At 50.5% G+C, this 21926-nt stretch overlaps 1 protein-coding gene across 1 annotated transcript in view; it reads right to left on the minus strand.

Moving 5' to 3' along the window:
* The window catches only part of IA-2 (tyrosine phosphatase IA-2), a gene marked incomplete in the record, with an annotated part of 128911 nt that overhangs the window by 2144 nt on the left and 104841 nt on the right, over nucleotides 1–21926 (minus strand).

Consider the following 21926-nt stretch of genomic DNA (forward strand, 5'->3'; position numbering starts at 1 on the left):
CGCCAATATCGCCCATACCTGAAATGAACTCTGGGACTTTAAAGAAGTCCCAGGGCCCCAAAGTCCCAAGGAGTCTGGTGCGGTGACGAAACGCTGACCGCTCTCGTCGGACTTAATAATTATTAAAACTAAATTGCTTATTGTGTCTTGTTCGGGCTGTAGTGGCAGTGCTCAGCGCTGTTATTACACACGACTGGTCTTGAGGCTTAAGCAGGGTATGTTCTTGAATGTTGTCTGCGCAATGTGATTTGGCTGATGTTTCGGTTCCCTGTACCGCGCGAAGGTTAGAAATAGACCAATACTGGCGGCTTGTGATCAGTGCGTGCTGGGAGTATTGGACTGCCTCTGAGGTGCCGCGTACTGATGCTGCGTCCACTGCTGCCTGTCATCATAATATGATACCATGAGTGCAGCCGTCTGGTCTTCCCCGTGTGCGAAATCGTGCTTTTCTGCATTAAGCGGTCATATCGTCCATATGCGTCAGGGTGTGAGGCACATGTCATCCTTGTCCAGGGTAAGCGGGGTCTACGTTTATGTTCGAAACTGGGCAGGCGGGACCGGGGGTTAGGCTGCAGTCGTGTGCTGCAGTAGTGGCGGGTTGGGTTGCAGCCTTCTGCCGCAGTAGTGGCGAGTTAGGCTGCAATCTTTTGCTGCAGTAGTGGAGGGTTAGGCTGCAATCGTGTACTGCAGTAGTGGAGGGTTAGGCTGCAGTCGTGTGCTGCAGTAGTGGCGGGTTAGGCTGCAGTCGTGCTGCAGTAGTGGCGGGTTAGCTGCAGTCGTGTGCTGCAGTAGTGGCAGGTCAGGCTGCAGTCGTGTGCTGCAGTAGTGGCGGCTTAGTCTACAGCCGTCTGCTGCATTATTGAGCATGGTACATTACATTTTGAGCGGTAGTGAAGTTTCGTTGTCATATAACGAGGGCTTCGCTTTTTTGCAGAGTTGTCGGCGACCAAGTGATGTTTAAAGTAAAACCGAACCCAGTTGGTTACAACTCATCAGTAGTGGCGGCCAAAATAGGTGAGCTGTGTTCGTCGAGTCTGATGCCCTGTACATTGCACCAGGGCGGCCCTCCGGCCTGATGTTCAAACGATGTGGGCCTAAGCACGACGCATCGTATGGACGTAGCGTATCGGCCTACGCTCGTGCAGATTTCACTGCATGCACCCACTAGGTAAGACATTTATCCTGTAGATACAGTTGCATGCCACCGCTAGCATTACTGTGAGGACACGTCGGCGCTCTTACCATGGCAACTCTGAACAGAAATTTCGCGATCGAGAATGTCGTGCAATGTCGTTTATCAAACAGCATGACGCGGCTGGTTGCGATAAACAGCATGACGGCGAATGCTAAGACATTTTTACCATTCCTTCGCTCATATATCGTGACATAAATTTAACTCTCTACTTTGGATCATTAAATATCATGGTATGTTTTCGGCTGGTATTTTCCTGTTGTTCACTATGGCGACCAACTTACTTCTTGAGTGTTTTTTTTTGTAACGTACCATCATCATTGTCATTATGTCATGTCGCGCTGTATATAACATAAAAGTAGTTATTAATCCTAGCTATCGGAAAACTCATCTTCCATTGCACTGTTCCTCTTTTGCCATGGCATTGTGATGGCAAAACATCGAATTTGAAGCAGCCCCAGGGGAGAGTAAGGAGAGTTGTATCCGTTTTTACTCTGAGGTCCCTCTACCATAACTCGTGAGAATAAGACTAATAGCATTCTATCTGCAAACACCTACAACCTTCAGATCCACATGATGCGGTAAAGATTTGGAGATAACGTTTTCGTTCTTTAACGAATGTTTTCTGAATAACCCCCTTTCAACTGAGAGAACTTGCCCCACCCTGGGGTGAATTGCACCACATCGTGGGGGAAGCTGTGATGGTATTCTTTTTTATCACAGCGTAAGCTGTATCGCCAACAAGCTGAATGCTTCGCTACATGTAGATTAAATCTGCTCGTCTGTGCTATTTCACAATCGTCGTGCTTGCTGCACGACACTTTTTTCTCTTTATCAATCAGCGTTTGTTTTACGACCACTGTCACGTCAGTTGCCGTTGCTCAGGTCGAAATCATCAGTCGGCATAGATAATGTGAATGTCGTTTTGTTTTTTGTATGACATTAAGTCAGTATATGATGGCATTAACCATTGGCAGCAAGCCAGTCAGTGACATATTGTCGGTACATTGTGCTATTGATACAATATGTTCCATGTACAGCTGATACAACATGTATCGCCCGACATCTGGGAACGACGTTCGCGCAACCCCGAATCCTTGGCAAGCAGTCGCCAAATGTTTTGCATTATATACACATGTCTCCTTCCCAACCGCAAGCGAGAGGTTAAACAAATTACGTGATTAAACTGCGGGAAACAGACAACGCAACATTCGTTATCACTAACAGCATGAGAATTCGAGGAGGTATTACGTATGTATCTTCATACAATCCGCCCCAGAGATTTCGCCGAGCTTTAAAACTCATCATTCAGAAGGCTTCTGCGAGAGCGGATGCTGGCGACCAGTTTTTCTGACAGCGGTCTGTGTTTCCAGGGGGCCTGCGAGGATCACTGGAGAAAGATCTTGGCGTGACGATTGTGGCGGCAGGAGTTGGTGACGGGGTAAGCCACGAGCTCAGCCTATACGTCGGGAGAAGCCTTCCAGTGCAATACTTCCAGTACAACAGAACTTATGAAACTAGTGCACAATGTAAACTTGGCAATGTATAAGTTCGTCCCGGGGATATACTTGTGCTGGATTGTAGCCCAGTGGAATCGATTTCGATTCCAGTGTGTGTTTTTGAAATGTATTTCGACTCGATACCTTCTCCGATAACAACTCAAGCTAGTGTTCTCAATCTGGAATCGACTACCAACTCCGATTCGAGACTCTTTTTTTCTTGCACTTGATTCCGCTAATGAATCCAATGATGCATACCGATTTCGAAATGAGAAATTAAGTCGCTTGACATTCACGAATCGTCATTGCAAAGCTAGAACATTTTTGTTTGCTTGCAACAAATAGCGGCTGATCAATTTTATGTTCAAAGCTGCCAGTCTTGATGTGGGCATTACGTCTTGGGGAAGAAGACGAAGATGTGCACGAAAGTCAAACTAACTGGTACTAAATTAATCAAAGAGGTTTTTGTGCCCCCAGGCTATTCATCACCAATGCTGCTAAATTTGCACTTGGCAGGCTGCCATAGATTTTTAAGTTAGATACCTTACCAAGGCGTTTCGATATTCCAGATAACCTAATTTTTTGTCATGCATGGTAAGGTTAGTATGCGGGCCACTCTAGAATGATATACCAAGTACGCCAAACTCTACCGACCATTTACAGGACATTTATTACAAATATGTTTATTATGGCTATTGTTTAAATTCCGTATGCACGGTTTAGGCAAGCGGTGCCCAGTGAGCTCCCAAGAAGTTAGATATTTGTTCACTTCACCAAAGCTACATGTAATTTTTATGTCTGACAAATTTCTTCCCAAGAGAGCTTTTATCCCAGACAAAACTCTTGCCATATATGAACTCTAGCGCAACGTACTTTGGTCTTTCACAAGTTTTTGTCTTAAGCGGTTCTTGTCCTTAACGAACTGTAGCACGACGAATATTTGTCCGCGATAAAAATTTTGCTGTAGAAAAACGTTTAAACCAAGAAAGACTTTTTTACCTTTTTCTCTATTTCCTCGACCACCTTTCATACTATGTTAACTACAGCCCGACGTTGTTTTGGCCGACACAACACCTGTTCGCGACGAATTTCTGTGCGTCGAGCTTCTGTCCGTCGAAATTTCGCCATGACCAGCATCTTTTATGCGAATTTCCGCCCTACAATTGCTTACATAAATTCCGTTTGAACATTACGCTATGCTGTGGCTTTTTAAGGGACAAATGCCTATCTTTTAAGAGGTGTCCTCAGACTTCAGACATTCTTCGTCTGTGTTTTAGTTGTAAGCTTCTGAACTAGAAGGGAACAGGCCAGCTGCTATCCTGAAGTTATAAACTTAAGGGAGCGGGCATTAAATGACTGCAAGAAATTCACCACTACGGCTTCTGATTGTACAATGATTAAGTGGCCTGTTTATAAAACCGATATCACTCAGAGACCTCATCAGGATTTGTTGTGTACCCTACAGAGATATTGAGGACTAAGTAAATGCCGACTTTATAACGAAATGTGGTCAACAATTTGCATTAATATGACCAGCCCATCTTCGTCCGGGGATTTTAAACCTTCAGTCAGAGTCGATTAGTGAATACAATTATGTGGCATAGTTTTGAACATGTGCGCTCGTAAGTTTTCGCACCAAAAGTCCCTACTCCCAGCGTTGCAGTCTCCGTAGGTGGCGCGGCGTTCGCCCCGCGGTCAACACTGGGTGGCGATTAACGGGCGGATGAGCATGATAAAGTGTCTGAAATAAGTATTTTTGAACGCTTTAGGACATCAGTTTGTAAGTTTAGAAGACAGTTTTGGCGGATATTCACCCACTTCATTTTCAGATTGATAGTAGGAACAGATTAGCACCTATAGCACGGCGAACTAGTGTTCAAACCTGGCAGTTGAACCAGAAGAGCAAGGTTAGTAGCCGTTCGGCGATAGTCGTGCATTATATTTCTTTCTTTCTTTCTTTTTGCAGCTGTTCTGCTGCGTTTTACGTTCAAGGCGGATGTGGCCAGATAATGGTCGCTGCAGTGGCTCGGCACGAGGGTTGTCGTCGGGCAATCATCTGTATTTTGTTGGGCACCGATGACTGAAACCATAGTTTGGTAATTTACAGAGTCGATTTTACGTGGCTTCAGACGTTGTTGGGCGTGTCCGGCCTCGGGAATGAAGGCTGTACATTGGTAGCACGACTTTTATATGCTGCCACGGAAATTCCTGTCAGTAACTGCAAGGCGAGTTGCAGTCTGCTCCGCAACACTCGCGTTAGGCATCCTCGATACAGTTAAGGGGAGTGTGCCTGGTCAAGTCGGAATATTTAACTGTGCGCGTAGGATGAAAAGGAATTTCAATTTGAAATTGTTGATGTCGTTGGCTTCTACCAATTCGCCTCCACTGACGAGATATTGGCACAGCCCCCATTTTTTTTCGTTTGTCTTGAAGAGCAAAGTTATTGGGCGGCCCCCAATCAATATTCACTGGTAAGCACATCGACGTCATTGAGAAGGTATCGTTAGCTCTAGCCAATGGCTTTTCGAGGATGTCGCTTGTCAGCACTGACAGCAGCTTGCGAACACAGCGATGGCGGCGGCCATTACGTTCTTTTTTTGTTTACATTCAGCTCAGGGCTGCAGGTGTACAGGGCTGGCCGTTTGGCAAGGCTGGTCAGTTGATACGCACCGCGGTTAATTCATGTTGGCCAACTTCATAATAAGATGAGGCACATGTATTGCTTAGTGTCAATCGGCTGCACTAGGCTCTATGAAAATGTAATTGTTTTACGTTGTTTTGGCAGCGGCTATAGGCGGCTAAGACCCCTACACTCTGATATTAATGACCAGATTTCGAATGCACGTGCACCGAACTCAGCGTTTGAAATAACAAGGCAACATGCGCTGACATTTTTGCTGCGATGTCGCTAGTACACCAGGCATGTTCAGGGTATCATACTTTTCCGTCTCGGATTACGTAAGGGATATTAAAGTGTGTACCGTTCTATACCGCCAGCGCTCTCTCTATACGCACGAGACCGTAGCAAGCGAGATAATGGCCACGTCACTAGCGCGCGGCTCCTCGCCACGCATGAGCCAGTGCATTCGTCCTTTCATGTCCGCTGATTGGTTCACTTTTAAGCATTGTATTTATTCAGGCACAGCCATCGACGCGATCGATTAAATGAAATAAGCAGAAACTCTTGCAAGACCCAAACGCATCTGTAAGCAACAAAAGTAGCCATAGATTAGTTTCAAAACCCCCCTCAGGTGTGTATTTGGAAAATGGAAAACACTAGACACTTTCCCTCTAATGTTGTTTTGGTGGCTAATGTCAAGCGATTACCGCTATCAGCTTAGTCAACTGGCGTTGATCACCCGGTTTTCGTAACATAGTTATTGAATATTCACGTCGAAGTAGAGATCAATACATTTCATGGGTTCTTCCGAGCGTAGGCGGCTAGCGTTTTTAGAAGCTAATATTCCATTGCTTCATTTTAATCACCTGTCAAGTCATCGAGGTAGAATGACGAGACTGGAGTCAGCCCGCAGGACCCGAAGCATAGTTAAATAATGGCAACACATTCAGGTAATAACATAAAACTAGACCAGAGCCGGCAAAGCATATGCCCCATGTACTTAAAAGACATGCAGCTTGCAGCAAAAATAGAAAATGCTCTACGAATGCTTTACTCGTAAAATATGACTAGCCAACCAGCTGCACTCGAGTGAATAAGACATCGCAGACTTAATTCGCTGTGCTCCTTTTACATGTGAAACAATTATTATAAACCTTCAATGTCGATATGGTTTTGAGTTCTCAGTCGTCATGTTCTGCTTGTGCTAAGGCCTCAGAAAATTGGCGTAGGGGGAAGACAAATTCACCGCGTGGAGGGACAGCCCGGATATTGGAGGGGGCGGGAGCAAATGGTCCACACAAAAGAATACAAAGACACCTGTGCACATAGATAGATAGATAGGTGTGCACACACCTGGGCTAAGACCGGGTATAAAGACCAGAGCTGTCTCACATCAGTCGGCACCCCAGTGCCACATAAGCTTTCCCAAGATGGGAGAAAGACGCCGAAAAGAGTGCGCGATGTTCGAAGACTGTCACAAAACGCTCAACAAATGCATCGATCAAATAATGTATCGATAATAACAAACAACAAATTTATCGAGCGCATCGATGTCTGTGCATGGACAAATGCAAAACAAAATCATTTTGCACAAAATCCCAAATGATTGGGCGGTACATAACGCGAGGGAGTTATGTTGATTGCATTTAGAGCCTAGCACAGCCGGCGAAAGCTGCAAAAACACTACGTAGCTTGCCTACAGTATGGCCGCCACACATAAGTGCGCTGGGCCGATAGTCAATTACGGAACACATGTTTGAAATGATCCAACTATGTCACTTCAAGGCTTTGCAGTTGGGGTTTTGCGTTCCTGGTGAGATTGGACTTTGTCTCACAAGTAAAAGCCTCAGTATTTGTGGACTCCGCTGGATTGTCTGGTTCGAATAACAATCACAGCGTGTATTCTTTGAGGTGAGGTCGTGTGCGCTCTGCTGCGGTCTGTTACGAAAATATATTACAACAAACTGTAGGTACTGAAGAGAAAGTGGTTCGCCGGCAGTCCAGTGGAAGCGTGCCGGGGATGTCATTTTTTTCAATAAAAGGCAAATTAAAAAGTCAGTCAAAGGCAAATTTGAGGACATTGTACTAAAATAGGGCTTGCAATCCGATAGAGTCCCGCATGCTGACGTACACGCTTAGGTGTCAACTTACAGGGTGACACTTGCGCAGTCCCACTCCCCTGTCGTGTCATATCCATCGGATCCAGGACGCATTCAGAGCGTCGGTCATTCTCTCCCTGTCGAAGTTTTTGAGGGCATCTTTTCTCCCAGTTCTATGCTCCGATGATTTTACTTAGTCCAACGTGGCATATTTGTCGGCCTAGCCTGCGGCGGAGACCGGGTCACTACAACCCATGACGCTCGGTCGCGGTTTGCACACAGCGTAATCGAATACGGGCAACGACCCTGAGCCTAGTCGGCATAGGCAGAAGAGGATATCAAAATGAAGGAAAAGAAAAGAGGAGAAAGACCCCACCGGAAACGATAAGAGAGAGGCGACGAGCAGGGACTCGACCACGGCTCAAAAGTTAAAGGAATTTTCGGGGGCTCAGGGGTGTAGTTTTCACTCCAGATGAGGCCTTATCTCCCTACCCCCCCCCCCCCCCTCAAACGTTGAGAAGAAAGTGGCCATCACCCGGAGAAACTCGCTTTTAGCGCATTTGAAGGCAGGTTAAACCATCTTCGGTGCGCCGTCCCGCGACGTATTATGCGGAACTAAAACGCATTAAGTCTCCACGAAGGCTTTAAGCAATACAGAGTTTTGTCTGACTGGCAGTGCCCATTGAGCCCCTCCCCCGCGCCAGCCTAGTGCAGAGCCCATGGAGAAAGCTCCCATTGCCCCCACGCTCCCATTTCCAAGATTTGCTCCGCGCTTATTGATCAACCGCTTGTCGCGTCGCATTGATGCACGGACTTGATGGTTGCCTTGGCAACGGCTTACAGATACAGCCGGCTGGTGCAGAGGGGCGGTGTCAAACGGCAGTTTGCCAATCAGAGTCTGTGATACTTCGTCGCCATGGCTACTGCCGCTGAATCGCGGCGCATATTAGGTTGTGAGCGCTGCCGGGCGTCGCACTGGAGCGATTCCGTTCTGGCGGCTCGGGCGTTGGGTAGTGGAGCGACATGCGGTGAGTGTGGACATCTGTTCGCCGCCGCCCGGCCTGTCACTGTTGCAATGTATGATCTGTCTTCACCGAGCCCCATGCTGGCACAGGCGCTGCGGACGACGGCGGAGTGGCGACGGAGGGTAGATTGTGCCGCACCACCGCTCTGTGTGGCGGGCCGGGCCCGACCGATTTACCCGTCGAGAGCCGCGCACAGTCGGTGGCGCTCCGTGCTATCATTCCCGTTATCATTGTCGGCTCACAGCTGATATTGGCCAAGGCTCGTATGTGGGCGGATATGTTGATGATGGTGCTCTATTCTTGGGTGTGTTGGTAAGATTTAGAACCCCGGATCGATCGCTTTGTAGGCCTTCCTCTTCAGCCGATCCCATTCGCCCCTGAATCATTTGTAAAAGTATTCCCCTTTGGATAAATGAGATTGGCCTTGTTGCAATGCCAGTCTATTTCGAGACAAATTTATGTCATTCACAAAATAGAGCCCCATGAATCAATATACTGCTGAAACATACCTCCCATTCGATACCCGCGGACGAACAAGCACATCGGTCTATCGCAGGCATGTTGCAGGCTGAGGTGCGTTGACAGCCGTTGGGCGGGAACCCTCATTCTCACCACTCGTCGCGCAGCGCCAGCTGGACAGTCACAGGACAACCGTCCTCAAATGTTACAAGTCTGTGGTCCAGTCAACTTTGCCAGCGACATTCGCCCCCAGGGCATCAGGCTGCGTTGATGCTCCTCCACTGTTCGCTGAAAAGGTCGGATCGTCTGTTTATCTGGGGCTTCTCGCACACTTTTAAGCCTTGAAAGGCACGCTCACTTACCATATGGAGTTTTCTCAGCTGCACAATTGCGCGATGAGATTTTGTGAACACGTTTATTTCTAGAAATAAGGTGTTCATGTAAGTTTGCATTGCGACAGCCTCCAGCCCCACGCGGTTTCTTGACAACATTAATCGCGGTCCTGTTTATTCATTTCGAGTCTTGACACCCACCGACCAATATTATTCACTAGATAACAGAGACAAGCGTGAAGGAGACTGCAGGCCAAGCGAGTTTTAGTTGAACTGGAATATTTTTATTGAGGGATCCAACCATCCCCGTCCAGCCGGCCGGAACGTTTTCGAGAAGCTAATATCATTGAAGCCACTGATTACTGAGGCTCATCCGTTCTATAGCAGCAAGAACCACGATGCTCAGGAATTGTGCTCTTTGAATTATTGCACCAATTGGGCCAGGATACCGAACATATGTAATTTAGTTTTTGACTGGCTACCATTTGTTTCGCTGCACGAACTGATGCCGTTGGCACTGGCGCAGCACCGCATCCAGCCACATGGCACGTTGATTCGCATTTCAGTGGTACGCAGCGTATCTTGCTTTTGGGATTTTCTAAGCGTCCGTTGCCTACGTCATTTGGCATTCCCTTGCGTCTGGCGGCGTCCTGTTCTTCGCTGCTCGAACTTTGCGGTATGCCTCGACGACTTGGCTTTCGCGCAACTTATTTTTCCCACATATTTCGAGGCGGTTCCCTACCAATTGCCTAAATGCGCTTGCTCTCGCGCGCTCTGTTTACTGGTAGCCGACACCGGCATCGGACGGTAGCGAACTGATGTGGATTGTCACGAAGCTTGAACCTGTATTATGTGAAGATACCATGTAAATCCGTGCCGCCGTCTGTGTTGGACATCTGGTTAAGAATGTACACAGAGAGGCAGACAGACTGACTGATGAACAGGCGCTCTTAATATGAACCGGTGTACACATTATTTGGAACTGGTGAAATGTGGCCGCACCAGGGGCGGATCCAGAGGGGTGGGGCACGGGACCATGGCTGCCCCTGGGTCCCGAAGCGGCCTAGTGGCTCCGAAAGGTCTCGTCGCTGGCCGAACAGACGCAGTTTTTATCACGAAGGGGAACGGAGCTTACGTATTTGCGCTTCCAAGCGACCGAGAACAGTCGCAAGCAAAAGTGAAGGGCTCACGAGCTGACACAAATTTTCGTAACTGATTGAGAGAGTAATGATTGAGCGATTCGAAAGCTTATTACGCCGTCCAGAGGCCCTACGCTATTTCTTGGGACCTTACATGTCCACCTGCAGGGTAAACTGATCGCTAGGGAGCCTTCCACTTTGCCCGTGACTTCCTCACATCTGTTCGGCAGGCCGCGCGCTGTTGGCGGGCCTTTTCTGCTGGCACGGTGAGGCGGTGGCTTCTAAACAGTTAAACGACTCAAAACTCAAACGCTGATGATTGCTTATTGTTGGAACAGGAGCAACTGAGTGCAATGCACGGACTTGTCGGGTCCCATCCATTAGGGGCGTAGCTTCGCCGAATGAGGGAGGGGAAGGGGCTTAGCAGGGAGATACCCAGCGCCGCGCTCCCCGCCGCTGATCCGGCTCTCGCAGCGGGCTTACTCAGGCCTGGGATTGTCGACCCGTTTCCAGGGCGTTGGACAGACATAAAGCTGTGCTCCGATTAGCCGCACAGACGGGCCTCTGTTTACCGGCCCGGTGGAGAAGGCGCGGGGGAGCTCGCGAACACGGAGGGGACCAACCGCCCCCACGGGCGGAGATGTTGACAAAACAGGCACCCAATCTGGATCGCCTTTAAGGCCAAACGAGCCGGTGGCGGCGTCGAGATTGAAATGAGTCCCTCGCGTGGCGGGGCGGTGAGGACACAATCGGCGGCAGCGTTTGAGGCTACTCGACGGAATCATTTTTAGATGATGTTTGGCTAGACATCAGTTTGGAGTGTGAGTGAGCTTGAGGTTAGGGAGGGGAGAGGGCAGCTGGTAACTTGTTAGGGAGAAAACGATTTGAAATTACGTTGAGCAATTAGCCGCTGATGTATCCAAAATGACTGGCTATCAAAAAGCTGGTAAGAAATAACACGTGGAGGCGTGTGTGAGAAGAAGGAATGAAATGGATAGGAGAGAATACATTAAACCATGTCCACTTGAACCTAAAGGTTATCCCTGAGATATTCTGCAGCATATTCATAGGCGCTTCAGGTAGGCCCATGCACTTGTCGATCTCAGTCGAATAATCAATTTGACACAGCCAAGGAGATATAACTGATGCTGGATTAGGTTGCAGAGTTTTGACTTGACCAGTGCAGAGGTGTATGATTATTTTGGCTTCGATCGCCAGTAATTAGCAGTTTCTTTGCCTTTGATTGTTTTGAAGAACAAGAGGCGCGGATCCTTGGGGTCACGAGGCTGAGCCCTCCTCCCATCTTTCTGACAAAGTGGGAATAACAAAAAAGAAAGAACCAAAAAGGAAGAACAAGAAAAAAGAACAATTATTTTTTTCATCCCCCTCCCTTTCTCGGTACCAACTGGGGAGTACTTCCAATGCTCATGAATGTAGCGTATCGGGTGGCTCGAGTGTGTGTCATGAGTTGAGAATGCCGAGAAAGGCTCAGGGTAAGCATCTGTGTGCGAAGCTGGAACTAGCATTTTTCAAACGTAAAACGTTAAAATTGTGGCAATTTAGTGAAGAGACAGCGTGACGGCGGCGACACCTGCCATATCGCCCGGGCTCCCATAATTTATGGTTTTCAACGTCGAGTCATGCTATACGAGCTCAGCTCGTACCACTCATAGAGTGGTTGGTTCAGCTTATAAATGTCGCGTTTAAAGGATTGACGCCATCCATTTGCGGTAAGAAGTTAACATATCTCATAAGTATTTAAGGCAAATTTTTAAGTTCAGCGAGCCTGCCTGACTTGAACCTGACATCAACTTGCACTGAAGTGGCGTGTGTATTTTGTGTTATCGTGGTGTGATCCGTGATGTTATCGTGATGTGAGCATTTACGAAGCTAAACGACTATTGCTGCGCACACTGGAGTGTGCGTGTGCCTTTGCGCAATGCCTGTCGAGCAATATTGGGACTGCTTGACTGGTATCATTATTTACGTGACAAATGTGCGCTTTACAATCCTCTGATGAAATTAGCCAGTATTATCGATTGCTGCCTAAAGTCTTCAGATTGGAGATAACATCATGATAAAAACAAAGTATTTAACCTGCGCCCGGCTGGGGTCTGAGACAATCGGGCTTGGCCGGGAGGGAAGTTGACTTCTCTCCCCCCCCCCCTCCCCCACAAGGGATCTTCCGCTTCCGGACGTCGCAGGAGAAAAACAAAGATGCCGCTGTAAATGTCTCGTCAAATCATGAAAAATGCATACATATCGTAGTTGGGTCAAATCTGATGGCAACAGGGGTCAAGAAAGGAAAAAAGGGCTGTTCGGGATTCGAAACATATGCTAACGCGTCAAGACGGATACTGAGTGCACAGACGTAAGTTTTAAGACTGTGGGAAGTCCATCTCAACCATTTTTGCTCCCCACAATGGTTAGGTAAGGTCAGGTCAAAATTCAACATTCAGAATTTGCTTAAAATTGATCTACCAGTAGGCTACAAGAACGATGCTTTTTGTCTTTCACAATGTGCTCCTGACTAAGTTTAATGTATTAGGTGCAGCTGTATCATTGTATCCAGCTGTTAAAGTATCCTAGAAACAAAAAAGTCCTGTTAGGCTGCCATAGACATCAGTAGTGAGGTCAACTTGGGTCAAATAGATAACCATCGAATTGAAAAAAATGAACTGCTAACCGGATCTAAGTGATCATCACGATGCTTCCCTGTGGTCAGAAATAACGCGTTATGCATCTACAGGTACTTAAGATCGCGTAACTCTTGTGTGCATTATGCATGGTCCCTTCGACGCTTTGCAAGATATATTTTTTTTAATTGAAGGCAGGCACGTTGGTACATGACATTATCTTTATCAGCTTCACAAACACGATGTAGAGGTCGCTACAAGCGTCGCACTCATTCATCTAGTCTCGCCGCTACTGACGACATAGGTCATTGACATTGGATGACCTCACATGGCCTTAAATGTCATCATGTGACCTATTGTGACCTCTATGTATATCATTGATATCGCAACATGTTCTCAGTTTGATATTGGAATTCCGCGCCAAAATTACGCACCAATACTGCTTATTTTGAGTTCAGCATGTCCTCGGTGGAAGGCATTCATAGAGGTAGATCATGACCTCGGCCAATGTTATGTGCTCTGTGGTCATGTGTGAGCCGAACATTGAGTTACTAGTTTTTCCTCACATACAAACACCAAAACTACCCAAGAATGCGCACAAATCTGCATCATTTACGAAAAAATGCAAGAATTCATCTCACCTCAGGTCATTGAACCCTCTGTTTTGAATAAATATGAAATATGCAAACTGTAGGTACTATAATGTTCTATGATTAGGGTACATTTGAACAACGGCAAATAGCGCACAAAAAAGTTATGCGTGATCAATTTTTTTAGAAGTCGAACTCTTTGACCTGACCTAGGTCACTGACTTAAACATATCAAAACTTGAGATCTGCTCAAAGTATGTCAAACTGATAGATACACAGGTAGTGTAAATATAGTGTTTTTGCAAGCGTTTGATGTTGAACTGTGGTCGGAAAGCAGTGAACAGCCGCGGAAGCCAACTTCTCCGGCTAAGCGCGGGCCGAATCCCACGTCGCTTAGAAAGGAGGGGCTTACTGTTACGCACCGGCAAAATGACCTTGGCCTGGTCGGTCTAGCTATATTCCATTGATACGTACATTAAGTTCATATATTCGAGATAATTTGTCACGTTCATGGTTGGAATTTTTATTTCTACTTCCAATATTCGTCCCTGCTTTTTTATCTTTAAATTCATGCACTGGTATTAAAGGCATGGCCATTATTGATCAGGTTATGAAACACCATGAATAGCCACTGAGTCTGTGACATATCGTGCACTTGTCACACACTGTGGCAAGCCCCAATAGTCGAGTTGTGACAGCATACCCTGCGGCAGTTTTCCGACCACTCGCTCAATGTTAAAGCACAGCGCCAACGCTGGTCCTTCTGTAAATCCCCACGAAGTAATTATCCTTCAACACATTTTATACGGCAATCAAGCACCAATCAAAACAGCAGAAACACTAGATAACAGCAGAATGACAGATCGCAAGTTCAAAATCGTGAAAGCGCCACAAAAAAACACACTCCGCCATGTCACCACTCCATTAGGGGCCAAAATACAGGTTACGGGATAAAGTGCGTGAAACGAAAGCGTCTGGTTCACATATAGTTGTATTGTTTGTCGTCTGGGGGCTGAGACATAAGATGTATGAGACAACTGCCTGAGTGACACAGACAGCGGGGCGCTCCCTCACTCTGCGCAATGCACATTACCAGTATATATCGATGGTTTATACTCCTGGGGCGTGCTCGCAATCCTATGGTCTCTGGCAGCATCTCTCTACCAGCTGATTTCGCTTTCATGCTTGTTTTTTACGTCTACACTGTATTTAACAAGCATCTTCAAAACTAAAATTAACTCGTTGTGATGCAAATGTTACGCAGCTATGGGACGTTTCCCACAACTGCGCAGGTGCGAACAGTAGCGGCGATTAATGCAAGGAGCGGAAGGTCCCAGAAACAGAAGTTAGCTGGCCTCACTTTTTTCGGGGAAGTGGAGCGTTGCTTTGTGCGCGAAAACGTATTTTCTATTTTCCGTGCTGCTTTATTCAGCGTAACTAGGCACGATAATCGATAACAATGAGGCAATGAAACGTACCTTGAAATGAACAAGATGGCCCATGTCCACGACTGAACATCCGACACGTACTGGTCGCCATTAAAGTTAATTTGGCTAGGCTGACTGTTATAGTTGTTGGCTTGTAACGCTGCGATAATTGCTTGCTTGTGACGTTGCGGAATTGTTGGGTTGTAACGCTTTGAGAAGCATTGGCTGTTAACGTTGCCGTAAGTGTTCTCTTATAACATTGTGATAGTTGTTGGCTTGTAACATTCTGATAATTGTTGACTTGTAACGTTGCTAGCAAATTGATGCCAGCAGCATCGGATCCTTGCATATAAACGACGGACCTCGAGCCACAGCGGGACGAAAACGGGAGCGTGGCAAAACCGCTGATCGAGACATTCTGGCAACGAAACTAACGCCTCACTTATATATATATATATATATATATATATATATATATATATATATATATATATATATATATATATACGTCACTTTCTAACAATTAATAGAGTCCTGGAGCAATTTGTTTGAACCTCATCTAACTCATGTAACTTTAAATGACAAAAAAGACCTTATCTATCCAAAATGTACCAGGACTAGACCTTAACGAGCCAAGCGGTGCCCGCCCCGTTGTGTAACAGTGGTTTTGCAGGCCATTGCGGTACATCCATTTGTAATAAACGCACGCAAACGGGCGCGAGAGAGTTGATTATTTTTCTAGACATTTGACATTATGGCAGGCTTCCGAGCCACCTCCTGTGCTATTTCAGGCCTTCCGGTCGTCGTCTGTGCTGATGCCACGAAACGTCATGCTGTTTTAGTGCCCAGAGTCGTTTCCCGTGCTCTCTCAGACGTCCGAGTCGTTCCCTATTTCAGTCCGGTTTCAAATGCCCGAGCCGTCTTCTGTTGTGGTCTAATCGGCCGCCTGCTGTTGCAGACGTCCCAGTCATCCTCCGTGCTGGTGCAGGCGGACAGCAGCACCGTGTTCGTGCAGACGCTCAGCATCGTGCTGGGTGTGCTGGTGGCGGCCACCGTGCTGGTCGTGCTGGCCGTCTTCCTCGCGCGGCGTTATGTCCGGTCACGTGACAAGCTGAAAGGCCTGGCCAACCCGGACACCGAGGCCAGCAAGGATTACCAGGTGAGCCAACCGCCCGCGTGGAGGCGGGCTCGCAGATTGCTGGCGCCGTGTGGATTCAACACGGATCTTGCTTCACGACCCCCACAGACCATCGCGTACCTGGGTGCGTGCATGGTCAATATTGTCGTCACTGTGTAGGCAGAAAACGAATTGAAATACATCATCGTGGGCAAAGGACCAACGCACAACTTTCAAACGCAGAGATACGGACGAACGATTTACATGTCAGGTGCACGCTGCGGCGCGAAAAAGGCCAACCGGCAGCTCCGCCCGCTTGGCAACGCGCAACGAAAAGACCCCGCTAGGCCGTCTGAGCCTCCCCAGGACAGGTTCGCCGTACGCGAGCGAGCGCCTCACTAATCTTCGTGCGCGTCTAATGGCGATAAGCCAGCCAGCCAGCCCGCTAAGGCGTATTGACTGGCCGGCCGCGTCCGCGTCCGCCACAAACCTGCGCGCCGCGTGCAGGCGCTGCGAGCGCGCGGCCGCGCTCCCGCCCGGCGGGGGCGGATAATCCGCCGGCTCCCCTCGGCCGGCGGCTGCGGCGGAGATCCGCGCGCCGGGACGGCCGCCGCCATCGCCAGGTATCGACAGCACGCGCCGGGCGCGTTCCGTCCCGCCCCGGCTCGGCTGCCGGCGCGCTCGGCTGCCCCGGCGGCGCCACGATGCGGCTCCTTTCAGCGCGCGGCTTTGTCAGGCTGTCATCCGCGTCGAGCGGGATTTATTTGTGCGATTGCGCCCCGGCGCTGTGGGTTAATATGACGCGGACGCGGCGGCGCTGCCGGTTATGAACGCCACGGTCAGCTGCTGCCGCTGACCGTGGCCAGCTCGCGGCGCGCGCGTTGCCTTGTGTTGAACGGCGACTCACCAGAGAGCTTCTCGACGTGGCGTTCTGGCGGGCTCATGGCGCCGATTCTCTCACAATTTGACGTTTTGTAGACTCTAGACCGGCGGGTCCGCCTCCTGCTGTGGTGTGGGCGAGGGGACGTCTCACACTCCAGCGATTTATCAGCACCGATCGTGCTACCTCGCTGTCATGCCGGGTGTTTTATCGCACTTGATACTCCAAATGATCCTTGCGTTGATGGGCTTACCTACCGGTAGTTGCTGGTCCTGAATCCTTGCGATAGACTGCGGCCCCTGAGCTGCAAAGTGGAGAGAGAAAGAGAGAGTGAGGAAATGAGATTGGGGAGCTCTCCAATTCAAACCATGTTCAGCATCCACTTACTAAACTGCGCCCGATTTCCGTTCTTTGGTGGTTTCATCAACGCAAAAGTTACAACGCAGTGGTTATCAGGGGCAAGTTACCATTGAGGCAAATTACAAGCACACCAGGTTTTCCTCTCACCTCGCGCTCCACGCGGAAAGCAGATGGTCCCATAAGCCACCCCGCGCATTTCAACAACCGGACACCCGATCGTGTCTCTCCGCAGTGCTTACCAACTGCCCTCCGCCCATGCCACGCAGTGCTTACCAAGTGCCCTCCGGCCATGCCACGCAGTGCTTACCAACTGCCCTCCGCCCATGCCCCGCAGTGCTTACCAACTGCCCTCCGCCCATGCTACGCAGCGCTTGCCAACTGCCCTCCGCCCATGCCCGAACTCCGCCCGTGAGCAAGAGCTCCGACTCCGTGCGAGCCACTTCCGCGCACTGAAAGCTGGACCGTGCTGAGAGTGATGCTCGCCTCCTCACCTGCCGTCTCGCCTCCCACTTCTCCCGCCCGGCCGCCCACTCCTGCTCCCCCCGGCGGACGGTCCTGCCGGGAACCCGATCGATCCGCTCTCGGAGGCCAATCGGAAGTCGTCTCAGGTGACGTCGTGCGCGTCACACCCGCCCGACGCGTGTCGCGGCTCACCCCGGCCGGGCCAGGGGCGCGCTTAGGCGGTTCGGTGAGGGAGGGGGAGGGGAGGACAGCGGACAGCGTGGTTCGCCTACCAGCCTGTGGAATAGGAAAACGGATCATTGGCTGCCTCGTGGGCCTGGATTTAATATTTGTTCGTCGGGGCATCCGAACTCACTGCGTCGAGTGCGTGCACCTTTCGCCACGTCGAGCCGGGCATAGGTCCGCCTGGGTTTATACCACCGATGATTGGAATGCTCATTGAACATAGCGTAATGGCCAGGCAGCTCTGGTCGGCGTGGCAGTCCACCTGTGGCGTGGCGACAGCCAATATTGCGTCCGGGTGTATGCGTGTGGTTGTTGGTATCTCCAGTGTCCGTTTTCATAATAATGCTTTCATGATAGCTTGACTCCTGGCGCTTGATTGCCGATCGGATTCACGGAATCGCCCCCACCGCACGTTGCTTGCCGTAGGTCGCCACTGCCCGTGCCACATGCGAGCGGAGGAAGCGCCCTTGTCGGCCAACGAAGTACGATCTCTGGACATCCCCTTCCCGCCGGCTGGCCCAAGTGCGATTCCTTAGAATACCTTTTACACCTAAGACCCAAGCGCTATCCATGTAACTGCCTCAATGGGGACCCGAATGGCGATATCTACGAACGCCCCTGCCGGTTCTTCCTAGTGCGGTCCCAAGTATAGCTCCTGTTGACTACCGTAAGTGGGACACTTGAGCGAGTCCCGCCTTCAGCATCGAGCTAGTCCCCGGAGTCATTCCTATCCGTTACGCGCGACCCCGGCCACGCCCCTGCCGGCCGCCCCGAGTGCGCTCGCTGGACGCGCCCCTGCCGCCGTTGGTCCGGGCCGTCGCAGCCACACGTCGGCGGAGGCGTCGCTCGGCCGGCTGCGGCCGCGGCAACATGTGGCACCTGGACGCCTGCGGTGCGCCCGAGTCTGCCGAAATGTGGCTGGCACGCGCTAAGGTAGTGTGACCGTCTGGCGGGCAGCGGCGTCTCGCGCCGGGCCTCTGCGCTCGTCGGCGTCATGTGTGGCTGCCACTGGCTCGCTGTCGTTCTGGTAAGAGGCGCGATGGAGTCGCCCGCGTGTGCCTGAGGTGACGTGCAGTCAGTTGGTGAGTTGATATTTTGTGCCATGATGTTGGTGTTTTGCGGAGTGGGGATGAGGTGTGTACAAGGCAGATGCACAGTTTGGTTGGGTACCTGTGAACAACGAATCTGCATGCATGCGGCCGTCGTGCGATATTTATGGCATCATTTCGGACATTTGTATTTATCTGACCCGTTGTAAAACCGATTTAATATCAATTTCGCCCCTCAGAGCTAGTTGAAAGCGAGATGTTTTCATATACGTTACTAAAAGCATAGTTCGCAAGATACGTTGGGGAGGCTGAACAGGGAAATGGCTGAACTTGCCTTAAAAATACAGGAAAGTAGAGGGGTTTCCCCTATTCCGAGGATTTTGCTCGCTTTTTTCTCTAAGTTGAGGGAGTGGAGCCCCCCCCCCCACCCCCAGCTGAAAAGGAAACTACACCCTTGTCCATTAAAATCGGCTTTCCTGTTTACCTCACCTCGTCTTCTTTACCGGCACAGCCGGCGGTCGTGCAAGACATCAGTGCGGACCCTCGTCGTGTTTGGACTCGAGCGTATGCCACCGATGGTCGCTCGCGCTCTCCCGATCCCCATTGTGGGTCGCTCCCGCCGAACACCTGTTGACCCTAGGATCGCACCTGTGAACTCGGCCGCCAAACAGCGAACTGTAGGGGCCGGCGCCGCGCCGCCTGTGGCACAGGAGCGCGCCACCAGCTGGGTGGGACTTGCCGCCCCAGCTGTCGTGATGCACAAGGCAGTGGGAGAGAGTCCACGCGATCCGGCCGGTTTCCCAGTCTCACTTCTCTCCGCCTGCGGTCGTGTTCCCCGCCTAGCGCCTGCTTGTCCCTGATCCCGTCCCTGTCCAGCCCCTCCCTGTTTTCGATCGCGGTCCCTGTCCAGCCTCTCCCTGTCTCCGATCGCGGTCCCTGTCCATTATCTCCCCTGCCTCTGATCGCCGTCCCTGTCTAGCCTCTCGCCAGCCCCCGACGCGGGCCGTGCGCTGCCCGCGCCGCGCGCCGCCCGCCGACGCGCCCCGCCGTGCAGTAATAGCCGTCCGTGCCCGGCGCCTGCCGCTGACGACCGCCGGCCGCCATTGACGCCGGCCGACGCACCGGCAGGAGCTGTGTCGGTCGCGCATGGCCGCGCGTGTCACCGATAAGACGGACGCGCCCGAGAAGCCCCAGCGCGTGCATAGCCTCTCCAAGGAGTCGGACGGCACGGCCAGCCCCACCTCGAGGTCCAGCACCTCGTCCTGGTGAGTGTTGACGTCGCGAGGTCCAGCACCCTGTCCTCGTAAGTGTGGCAGGGTCTGGCCCGATTTAGAACTTCATCCGGGTTAGCGGAAGAACCATGAGAGCTAGCGCCTTGTCCTGGCAAGAAGCGACATCTTGAGATCCAGTACGTTGTCCTGGCGAGTCGTAACGCCTTTCGATCCAGCACCTCCTTTTAGAGGGTTGCAGTACCTTGTGATCAAGTCTTGGTAACTAGCACGACGCCCCAGGCCTCTCGGATTCACATCCATGATTGATACAATCACTAGGCCTTTTGAGGATGTGGTCGAATGGGCGTTATAACCACGCCCGCGTAACGCCATTCTCATTAGGTGCTGTTCAAGCCGGCACGTTTGAGCCTACGACCATGCACGCGTTATTTTATGAATGGTATTTCTCGGCCCTGCGTGTGTAAGGAAGCTCGCTCGTACTGCTCATTTCTCATGCGGCAGGAGCGCACATTTCCAGCTGAATGTTCCGCTTCCTTTTCTCAGGAGCGAGGAACCAGTGGTGTCGAACATGGACATATCAACTGGCCACATGGTCCTGGTGAGCAGCCATTGCAGTTGGCGCGTTGTCGCAGCCTTACCCTAATTGTCGCTCTCCCAGAATCTGTATGGTCATGAAACTTGCAGGGCAAAGTATCTATCATTACAAGTACGTTAGGCCGATTCTTGAAATAGAAAATAAAGTAATGCAAATAAGACATAAGACACAATTTAACCCGAAGTCTAACAAAAAACCCGTCGACGGCATAGCCTGTGCCTGGCAGATGTTGTTGTGCTGACGTGTTGCGACCCTATGCGCCAATGTGACGTGACAGCAGGCTTCGCCACAACCGCTCCGCACCACTCGAATCCGATCGTTCTCCGCAGTCGTACATGGAAGACCACCTGAAAAAGAAGGACAAGCTGGAGGAGGAGTGGCGCGCGCTGTGCGCGTACGAGGCCGAGCCTTCAGCCCGCACCGTGGCCGTCCAGCCGGCCAACTGCAAGAAGAACCGCTTCCCGGCCGTGCTGCCGTACGACCACTCGCGTGTCACGCTCAACGCCGTCACCAACGCTACCGGCGGCGACTTCATCAATGCCAGTACCATCACCGACCACGACCCCAGAAATCCGGCCTACATCGCCACGCAGGTGAGGTGACGTCACCAGTCGCTGCGGTGGCGTTTCGATGCGCTCTTCCGACTCGCACCGGCCAAGAGCGCGTGCTATGGCTGAAGCCGCCTGCATTTCTGCTGAATGCAGAGGGCCGGAGCTTTTGGGGACGTCCGAGTTTGGGAAGATGCCAAAATCAGCTTATTTGTCATTGTTCCGGTATACAGTGAAACAATCTACGGGCCTTGGAGCCCGTATTAGGTCGAACCATCTCAACCCGTCCATGTGCTTATGCAATAGCCATTTCAGGCATTTGCCAAAAAGCAATTAGGAAGCCACCAGCCAAATGTTAAAAGCCAAAATGCCATCTTAGCTCCTGCCTCCCCAGGCCGTCTCCTGTTGTTTATCGCTGCCAACCACGACGGGCAGTTGGA

This window comes from Pollicipes pollicipes, unplaced genomic scaffold (assembly GCF_011947565.3).
Source record: "Pollicipes pollicipes isolate AB1234 unplaced genomic scaffold, Ppol_2.1 Scaffold_3087;HRSCAF=3621_pilon_pilon_pilon, whole genome shotgun sequence".
Taxonomy (NCBI): domain Eukaryota; kingdom Metazoa; phylum Arthropoda; class Thecostraca; order Pollicipedomorpha; family Pollicipedidae; genus Pollicipes; species Pollicipes pollicipes.